Below are 11,057 nucleotides of genomic sequence, written 5' to 3' on the forward strand. Positions count from 1 at the left end.
GACATGTTGACTTTACAGGCAGGTTTTTCGTGTCACGCCCTGTACTATGAGTAATATCACCTTAAGTTGGCGAAAATATTATATCTTGCTTTTTATTTGTTTTAGATTATGTGCTAAGTTCTGGAAAATCCCCGATTCTTCCGTAACTTACTGAAGAAAGGCAGTAGCTGCAATAATCCCTGCATTAGACATTGGTTATGGACACACAACCGTCCTTATCGACGGCGCAGGGCGTGTTTGAGACTGTGTTTACCTTACTGACTCACCTCAGTTATTGATCTTGCCGGCTCCTGCTGATTACATTTTTGCCCGGAATTTCCGAAGGGATAAACCAATACGTAACGAGCGATAGAGCTTACTCGTATCTCGCATACTTCCTTATATATACTCGTAGTCGGCTCTTCGTCAGATCGTATCACAACAGTGCTTCCGATCAGAAGGCGTGCTATATCAGGAAAGGTATGTCAAACAATTTTTCTGCTTTGTATAGGATTACCAGATCGCTTTAACGAAATATAGGACAGGAAGACCCAACATTTAGGACATTACAGAGAAGTGTAGTACAGGAAGGGGCAATATATACACAGTTTTATACTTTTAAAACATAAATGCCTTATATTCAGTACATGGAGACATTAATGTTTTCTGCGGAGTTTTTGCTGTGTTATTCAACATCTACGTCATTTCCTTACCATACCTTGGTTTAATTCGAGTACATCATAATATCCATGTTTGTTCATACCAATCTCATAACCTGCTTTCAAGACACTATCCATTCCATGTAACTGATCTTCCAAGTCCTTTGACGTCTCTGATAGAGTTACAGTGCCGTCAGCGAAACTAAAAAAAAATTATTTCAGCTCCCTGAGCTTCAATTCCTTTTCAAAATTTCTCCTTGGCTTCCTTTACTGCTTGCTCGGTCTTTCTTGTGCAACATCAGGGGTAGGCTGCAACTCTGTCCAGGTCTGGTTTAAGGCCTAAGCGACACAAGTCGCAGGTTGAAGGACGTCAGAGGCACACAACTGTACGATTTCTATGCAGGACATATCACAATTAGTAACGGCCGCTTGAGGCCCCAAGTGCAATATTTTTATTCAGTGCATATCACAATTAGTAGCGAAAATTAAACCGTGTGAAAATGTATGAGGAGAAAAGGGGGCAGATGAGGGTGCCACATGACGAGTCGCTTATATGGAAAAATGTTCTCGAACTGGTTCCGACACTGCCTCACTCCTTTCTGAAGAACTACTTCCGCTTCATGGGCTGCAGTCTGGTTCTGTACAAGGTATATATAATTTTTCGCTCCCTGTGTTTTGTCCTTTCGGAATTTGAAAGTGTGTGTTTCAGACAACAAAGGCGAAACCTTTCTTATAAATCTACAAGAGCTGTAAATATAGGTTTTCCTTTCCTCAACCTGTCCTCTAAGATAAGCTGTAAAGTTAGTAATCCTTGCAAGTTCCTATGCTTTTCCTGAACCTAAACTAATCTTTCTTAGCGTCCGATTCGTACAATCTTTTCTTAATAATTTTAGTCAGTATTTTACAACCATACTTTTTAAACTGATAGTTCTGAATATTCAACTTGTAAGCACTATCCACATTGACAGCAATAGAGAACGAGATGAACTACATAGCAACCCACAGACTATGGAGCAACAGCTAGTCTGCTTTTGAACGCCCCAGGACATCAGGAAAAAGAAAGAAGACCTACTCTAGATTCATTTGCCACTGCTGGTTTATGCGCGGATGAATCAACAACGTGTGAGGCCTTCCTCAGATGTATGACATTTACGTTTTGTCTTACATTCCTCCCTGACACCGGACAGTTGGTTAAAAAGTAGGCCATTTCTGGGATTTTGAGACGTCTGGTAACCCTAGTACACATGCAACAAGACATACGAGTCAGAACATGCATTTTTGTTATTCCAATCCGGTGTCAATAATTAAAGGTTATGCCCATGTTCCCCTGGCAGTGTAGTAGCAAAGCTAAAAATAACTGCAATGTTGCCGACTGACCGATGACGTGTGATCTCTAGTGCCTGCACCTGTTGGTGGTTGTGATTGATGTAACAATCTGCGGTATATCAAACCAATTAAGTTCCACGATATTCGACAGAACAGCTCAAGTTTCTGCAGCACACTATTCGAAATTTCGTAATTCTATAATATAGATGTTAGCTTTTTCGTAGAACTAACAACAACGGTAGTTCCTGTCGTCAAAATCAGATCAAAATACTGACATAGAGGCTTTAGTGATGTGTGCTCATGCATTCTCCTGCAAGGAACAAGCATAGATCTTTTCGTTAGTTGTTAGGGTTCTGGTAAAGGTTTGCAATATATTGTTCAGATATCTATAAGAAGTTATGGTTTGGTGGTAAAAGATCTGTCCGATAATTCACGTTGCACTAAAAAATGCATAACACACTCCTGTTTTCATTCTACGCAAGGACTCTTGGTCAGGGCCGGTTCGTGAATATTTTTCCACGAAAGCGACGTATCATTTCGCACCCTCCCTCTGTCCCCCCATACTGCTCATATAATAAATATAATGAGCCCCATCCAATGCTGAAGGTAGCATTGACGCTTTTCACACAGTGTGAGGTGATCCACATCAGTTCCAAAAGAAATCCGTTGGAATTCGATTACTCGATAAATAGTACAATTCTCAAGGCTGTCAATTCAACTAAGTACCTGGGTGTTAAAATTACGAACAACTTCAGTTGGAAAGACCACATAGATAATATTGTGGGGAAGGCGAGCCAAAGGTTGCGTTTCATTGGCAGGACACTTAGAAGATGCAACAAGTCCACTAAAGAGACAGCTTACACTACACTCGTTCGTCTTCTGTTAGAATATTGCTGCGCGGTGTGGGATCCTTACCAGGTGGGATTGACGAAGGACATCGAAAGGGTGCAAAAAAGGGCAGATCGTTTTGTATTATCACGTAGTAGGGGAGAGAGTGTGGCAGATATGATACGCGAATTGGGATGGAAGTCATTACAGCAAAGACGTTTTTTGTCGCGGCGAGATCTATTTACGAAATTTCAGTCACCAACTTTCTCTTCCGAATGCGAAAATATTTTGTTGAGCCCAACCTACATAGGTAGGAATGATCATCAAAATAAAATAAGAGAAATCAGAGCTCGAACAGAAAGGTTTAGGTGTTCGTTTTTCCCGCGCGCTGTTCGGGAGTGGAATGGTAGAGAGATAGTATGATTGTGGTTCGACGAACCATCTGCCAAGCACTTAAATGTGAATTGCAGACTAGTCATGTAGATGTAGATGTAGTGGATCTGAGTTCGACTGCTGCTAACAGAGCCATTTAAAACTGCCGCACCCGTCACCGAAATGGCGTCAGATGACAATACACTTTAAGATAAAAACAAAAAACTAAATAAATAAAAAAATAAAAATCAACGCACCTGGAAGGAATTATCCGAATGGGACGCAAATCGATAGATTTTATGTACAGCTACAGACAAACAAATGAACACAATTTCAGAAAAAATTGGATTATTTATTCAAGAGAAGAACTGCACAAACTGAGTAAGCCAACAACGCGTTGGTCCAACTTTGGCCCTTATGCAAGCAGTTATTTGGCTTTGTATTGATAGGCAGAATTATTGGACGTCATCCTGAGGGATATAGTGCCAACTTCTGTTCAACTATTACGTTAGATCGTCAAAGTCCCGAGATGGTTGGAGGACCCTGCCCATAATGCTCCAAAAATTCTCCATTGGCGAGAGATTCGGCGACCTCCCTGGGCAAAGTAGGGTTGGCAAGCACGAAGACAAGCGACAGAAACTCTCGCTGTGTGCAGGCAGGCATTATTTTGCTGAAATGTAAGCCCAGGATGTCTTCCCATGAAGGGCAACAAAACAGGATGTATAATATCGTCGACGTACAGATGTCGATTAATGTTATAATTACCTGAGTGTACTTTCTTAGAAGAGTCAAAAAATGTGTCGTTTCCTCCAGTGTATTAAGTTGGTGCATAAATTCGCAGCGTTTTTCCCTAAGTTTAATAAACACAACAGATACACTTAACAGAGACTTTACTCATCAATAATATATTGTCCTTCACCATTTACAACTGTATGCAAACGCTGGGACGACTTTTTGATTCTGTAAGTGTAAAATCACGTGGTTCTGAGGCGAAGAGCTTGTCGAGCCATGTTCGGAGCGGATTTTCATCTGAAAGGAAGTTCCTTGAAGGCTGTTCGATAGAGAGCGGAAAAGGTAAAATCTGAGGGCGCATTATCAGGTGGATAAGATGGGTGCAGAATGACTCCCCAATCCAACTCTTGTACAGTGTTTTTTGTCAGTCTATAAGAATGCAGGCAGGCTTTATCATGGACTAGCATCACTTCACGCAGTCTTCTTGGTCGTTGTTCTTGGACTGCATGCGTAACATTATCTTTTGTGGATGAGCGCAGGTCTTTGTACAGGTGCTTGCTGCTTTGTTTGGGGTCAAACAGTCCTTTCTTTTCCTTATATTAGCATAAAGACATTATTTATCTTCACCAGTAACATACAGGATAGGAATGGTCGGTGTCGTTCACGAGCCAACTGATGACGAGCAAGCACAGAGGCACATTTGGCCACCTGCTGATTTTTGGGATTTTTGCTTATAGCATGTGATATCCACATACCCGATTTTTTAACCTAACCCGCTGCATGCAAATGTCGTAGGGTGGTTGAATGATCACAGTTCATCACATTTGCCAGTTCTCGAGTACACTGACGTGGATCATTGTCTATTAGCGCATTTAAACGATGATCATCAAACCCCGAAGGTCTTCATGAATGTGGAGAGTCACTAACGTCAAAACGATCCTCCTTAAAACGAGAAAATGTTTCCTTGCCCTCCTCTGCCCAATAGCCTTATCCCCCCCACACAGCGCAAATGTTTCTGCCTGGCACTGCTGTCACCCCTCTACTGCACTCAAGCAGAAGCTTTTATCAGAAATGTTCCGATTTCTCCAATTTGTACTCCATTTTCTAGCGTCTACAGCGGCACTCACTATCTCCAAATGACAAAATGTAAATTCAGATTGCAACAGTGAACTACAAATAAAAAACGACATTCGATAACTAAACCTTTAGCAACTGGAATACCAACATGCAAACCAAAGACGCTGCAAACCGAACTAATATATCTCGAGAAAAATCCATGAAGGTTAAATAAGGGAGATTCGAACTCAGAAGTAGGCATACCAACATTCGCATCTGGAACAAGAAAGAGGGGAAATGTTAGTGGTACAAAATGTACCCTCTGCACGAATCATATGGTGGCTTGTTGAGTATAGATGTGGATTGGCCAATCGACTACCATTACTCTGCAGTCTTTCAGTTTTAATTTGTGCACCTCTCTGTGAGCAGATGCTGCTGACACAGCATTCTGAAGTGCTATATGGTTAGTTCTTTCCAGCTCCACTCCTTACGCTCATAGTTGACTAAAACTAATACTCCACCTGCCAGTCCGAGCATTGGATGGCAGCGTATATGGTGATTGGAGTCTTCCTCCTCAGTACTGGTTCCCGTGCATTGCATCCTGTTTTTATGACGGACGCACTAATTTTTTTACCAAATTTATCGCAGGTCCAGTCAACGGCATTCTTAAATGCCTTTACTGCCAGTTCTTGGCGTTTCCATTCTGCGTAGCTCGACTTTAAACTTCCCCTACTACCAAAGACGAAAACTATGAAGGGCGTTCAATAGGTAAGACAACACTTTGTTTTTTCTCGACCAGTTTCGGTTGAAAAAATGAGGAATTTGTTATGACAGATCGTGGGATATTCCCGCTTCAGTCTCTACAGTTTCATGAAGCTCTGGTAGATGGTGGATCCACATGTACCCCTCAAAATGGCATCCACAAAGGAAGTGGGTTCCAAGTAGACGGCCCTCATTGAATTTCTTCTGGCGGAAATCCAGAGCATTGCAGAAATTTTTAGGTGCTCGCAGAATGTCTAAGGAGACCTGGAAGTGAACAAAAGCACAGTGAATCGTTTGGTGAGGCATCTGCCATCATCCTAACAACGTCGTGTAAACCTGTCAAATTTCCCGCGTGTCGGCCAGCTGTACGAAGCTGTGCTACCCTCAGGAAATTGAAGAAACGATTTCAGCATGTTCCTCATCACAAAACTGCAAACGAACTTCTCCTTATTCATGACAATGCAAAGCCACACACAGGTCTGCGCGTCTGAGAGTAGCTCACAGACCGATGACCTCAGCAGTTTGCCCCCCCCCCCCCCCCAAAAAAAAAAAAAAGCTTACAAAACTTCGCTAGGCTCTTCTTCCTCATCCACTCCACAGCCCAGATCTCACACCTTCCAACCTCCACCTGTTTGGCCCAATGAAGAAGTGCATGAATAATGAGACGATTATAGATGCACCAAGATATTGATTCTGACGTCGAAAAGTAGAGTGGTACCAAGCAGACATACAGGCCCTCCCTATAAGGCAGGGTAAGGCCGTCACATAGAACGGAGATTATTTTGAAAAATAAGGTTTTGTAGTCAAAAGCGTGGGGAATAATATGGTGTATTGGAATCCTGAATAAAACCAACCCACTTAAAAAAAAAAAAAAAGAAAAAAGAAATCTGTTTCATTACGAACTGAACGCCTCTCATGCTTGAAATCTTCTGGCCATGATAAGAAACTTTTACGTCATGAATTGTAAACACAAATGTTCAGGTTTTTCTATGACTGACCTAGTTGCCTCCTCAGTTACTGTCAATGATTTACAGTTTGTTCACTTTCTGCACTCCTTTTAAGATTGTCAGTTGAAGCTGGCAGGTCACAGCCGCAAACCACATAGTGAGGAAAATATAAACTGCATTAAGTTGATTGCTGAAAATGCTGCTGGAGCTGAATGTTTCAATTGCAAATAATGTTATCTAACTAAAATTGTCTAATATCTCACTGAGTTCCAAGTCCAGGTTCAGAATAGGGGGGAAATGTATTTTAGAACGAGTGTATTGGAGGCTTCAGTGAAGAGATATGAACTGCTGATCTGCCCACCAGGCTGAGAATTTACTTCATGTTGATGACTATCGACCATCCACGTGTGACATGTTTGCATGGTATCTTTCTTTTCCATTCGTGCCTGGAGTGCGGAAAAAATGATTGCTTAAATGCTTCCGTGAAAACTGTAATTGGTATAACATTGTCTTCATGGTCCATATGGTACTGAAAAATTGGAGGGTTGTAGTACGGTATACACTATCTGAACAAAATTACCTAGACACCTGTTAGTGGACATTAACATAGGGTGTGTCCACCCTTTGCCTTTATTAAAGCTTGAACTCTGCTGGGGAGACTTTCAATGAGATGACTGAATGTCTATGGAGGGATGGCAGTCCATTTTACCTCAAGAGCCAAAACTAGGGAAGGTAGTGATGTTGGATGCTGGGATCTGGAGCAATGTTGATGTTCTAACTCAGCTCAGATGTGTTCCATTGGGTTTAGGTTAGGACTCTGGTCACACCAATTCTTTTCAGGAATGTTATTGTCATGAGCCATTGCTTCACAGATGTATTGTCATGCTGATGCAGTCATCACCTCTGAACTGTTCCTCTACTGTATCCAGTACACAGTGCTGTAAAATGAGTTCATATTATTCTGCATTTAGCGTTTTTCTAAGTGCAATAAGGGAATCACACTCTAAACCACAAAAAAACTCCATACCATCACACGATCTCCTCTGTACTTCGTTGTTGCCACTAAAAATGGTGGCAGGTAAGGTTTTGCAGGCATTTTACAAATTCAGACCCTTCCATCAGATTGCTACAGGATACAGTGTGATTCATCACATCAAATCACTCGTTTCCACTCACCTATTGTCATTGGTGCACTATTTACACCACCTCAAACATCACTTAGCATCGGCTACAGAATTGTGTGGCCTATGAGGAGCTGGTCAACCACTGTACCCAAACCATTTTAATTCTATAAGCACAATTATTGTGCTGGCTGGGCTGCTCGTAGCCATTTGGAACTTCTGCTGATTTCATGTTATTTATTTTAACCACCGTTTGCAACACTCGACAGTTTATGTCTGTTAGGAGATGAGGTCTGCCAGGTCTCTGTTTATCTGTGGTTATTCTTTCAAGATTTCACTTCACAATAACACCACCAACAGTTGAGTTGGGCAGCTTTAGAATGGTTGAAATGTGCCTGATGGATTTCTATTCAGGCTACAGCCAGTGACTAGTCCATGTTTGACATCAGTGAAATCTCCTGACTGATCCATTCTGCTGCTACTGTTTCTCTACTGACAACATAGTACTCCCACTATTTTATACAGGCAGGTCCACCTCTCATGACATCTAGTGGTCAGTTCCACGCTACACAGTGATATCTGAATATTTTTGATCAGATGGTGTATTCCAAAATTCATCACTAAATACTGGCTCTTGAAATTTTGCAACTAGTCTTCCACAGAACAGATGGTATCTGTTTTCAAGTGCCTGCCAGTTCAGGTTTTTCAGTATTTTTGTGACAACCTCCCATGGATCACGAAAATCCTGTGACCATTTGTGCTTAGCTTCTTTCTATACTTTCAGTACCATTGCTAGTCCTATAAGATATTTGTCCCACACACCTGAGTAGCATCCTAGGATGTGTTGCACAACTGTTTCATAAGCCCCTTCTTTGTAGATTCATTGCATTTTCCCAGTATCCTCCCCGTGAACAGAAGTTTGTCACCTCATTTATGTATAACCGAGCACACCTGTGATAGTTTCCATAAGGCTGGAGTGGTGGAGCAGTGAGATAGTGAAAACACATAACTTGAAGACAGGTAATATCTAGAACAATGCTGCTCATCCTTGAGGAAATGAAAACAGCTTGATGGATGTCCAGTACATACAGCCTTGAGAAACAAATGCAGTGTGGCCTTTCCCTCATGCCAGATTTTATGGGAATATGGAAGGTATTACCCCCCACCCCCCACCCCCACCTCTCCGCGCCCCCCGAATCTGGGCCACTCACAGCGGCTCCATACTTGTAGATATTTAAAATTACTGATGTATATCTTAGACAAGGTCCTCCTCACCCATCATTCTTTCATGACTCTCTAGGCTGTGCATCCTAAAGTGAATATTAATGCCAACTACAAGACAGCTGGAGGCACAAAGGCTGTAACAAATTTCAAGGTAGCAAAAAGCATTCCATCAGAATGACTCGTATTCAATTAGCTTCTTTTCATTCTTAAAATTTATTTATTTCAATAAAAAAGGTCAAAAACTCTATTCTGATATGTTCAATAACACACTTTCACTACCAAAAATTTTTTAACGTGATCTATTTTGAAAACTGGTAAGGCGGGGTACATATGTCACATGAACCTAACTAGGTCCAAGTTATCACGTGAACCTAGGATGTTCAAAGTTAAATTTTACTGGAATGCCAAAATTGGAAATAAGTATAAGAAATTAGTACCAAAGCACATTCATGCTTGTGCAATGAAAACCATGAAATATCTCACATAAAATTTCAAGAAAAAATTTCATGATGGCTTTTGTACATCACTTGTAAGTGTTTTATACATTTTATGAAGTTTTCTGGGTCAAGTACATCCCAGTATATACAGATTATGTACAAACCAGCAGAATTAATGATGTGTGTAGTAAAGTTTCAAAATAATGTCTACAATGCATCAGAAAACCCAATTTATTTTTATTTTCTTTATTTATGAGTTACCATACTCTAAACATTCTTGGACTGAACAAGATGGTGATTTGATCCGATTTTCACGAAACGTATGAACTGGGCCAGCAGTTCTATCCCTATGAATCATTCACAGCAGTTCTATCCCTATGAATCATTCACACCCTTATGCATATCCAGTACGCATGCTATCATCCATAGTATTTTTTTCCAAGTACCAAAAACATCTCACTACATGGTAACACTAAACAGATATGGCACACAGACATCCTATTACTCAAAACTGCATATTAACTTAGTGAGACATGTGCAAAACTGCATATTAACTTAGTGAGACATGTGTCCTATAAACCACAAAAGGAATAAAATACATGCAGAAAGAACTATTAGATTTAACCCATTCTCCATTCAGAATAACATCATGGTACTGGACTTTTAAATATTTTTAACAGAAATTTTATGGTAAAATGACAACAAGTGAATACATTTTGCATAATCACTTAAAAATGTATGTTACTGCAACATCATCAATAGTGCCATTGTTAACTGAGTTACATCTTTTCTGTTGATGTGGGTAGATTAAATTGAATATAATTGTATTTCACAGTGTCAAACAATAAGGTATTGTACTATAAGCTACATTAACTGCAGGAAATGCAGAATTATATTCACAGGTTTTGTGATTTTGACAGAATGTCGCATCATGACCCTCATCACCACGGGCCTCATGATCCACATGGACCGCATCACGACCACCATCCACCACCGCATGACCCGAGGCCGCATCATGATGGGCCACCTCCAGAGCACCATGGACACCATGGGCCACCACATGAGCACCATGGGCCCCCACATGAGCACCATGGACACCATGGGCCACCACACGAACACCATGGTCCTGGACATCATCACCCACCACCTCCATAGTTGTCCAGTAGCCTACAACACTAATTTGTGAACAAATTTACATTGTATTATTACTGACAATGCTCTAATAAATTATTTTATTTCTTAACATGAATTTCTAGCATCATTCCAAAACTCGACTAATACATACACATGATAACCTAATTAAAAATTTGAAGAAAAAATAAACCAAGATTTTTACTACTCTAGTTCGGGAAAACTGTTTTGCAGACGTATATAACTTGGATAAAATCTGCTTTACTAACTGTTAGCTCGGCATATCATTTACAAATTTAAATGTAATAACCTTTTTCTGCTTAGTGAGTACATAAAACTGCATCTGATCTTACAGGCTAGTGGACATGAAATAAGGAACAAAATCAGTAATGTGTAATCTGAACAAAAATGTTTACTGTCACCTACTAGTTATGTTGCATCAGAGAAAATAGCTTCTGACATCAGCTGTGTGTTCTTTTTATT

The 11,057-nt window shown here is 40.6% G+C and overlaps 1 long non-coding RNA gene across 1 annotated transcript; it reads left to right on the plus strand.

The window, feature by feature from the left end:
- Positions 1-254: 254 nt before the first annotated feature.
- Positions 255-10,692, plus strand: LOC126195059 (uncharacterized). The gene is made up of 2 exons (XR_007538549.1): positions 255-459; positions 10,364-10,692. It is a non-coding gene; the product is annotated as an uncharacterized LOC126195059 (long non-coding RNA).
- The last annotated feature ends 365 nt before the right edge of the window (positions 10,693-11,057 follow it).

Source organism: Schistocerca nitens, chromosome 7 (assembly GCF_023898315.1).
Source record: "Schistocerca nitens isolate TAMUIC-IGC-003100 chromosome 7, iqSchNite1.1, whole genome shotgun sequence".
In the NCBI taxonomy this organism is placed as follows: Eukaryota; Metazoa; Arthropoda; class Insecta; order Orthoptera; family Acrididae; genus Schistocerca; species Schistocerca nitens.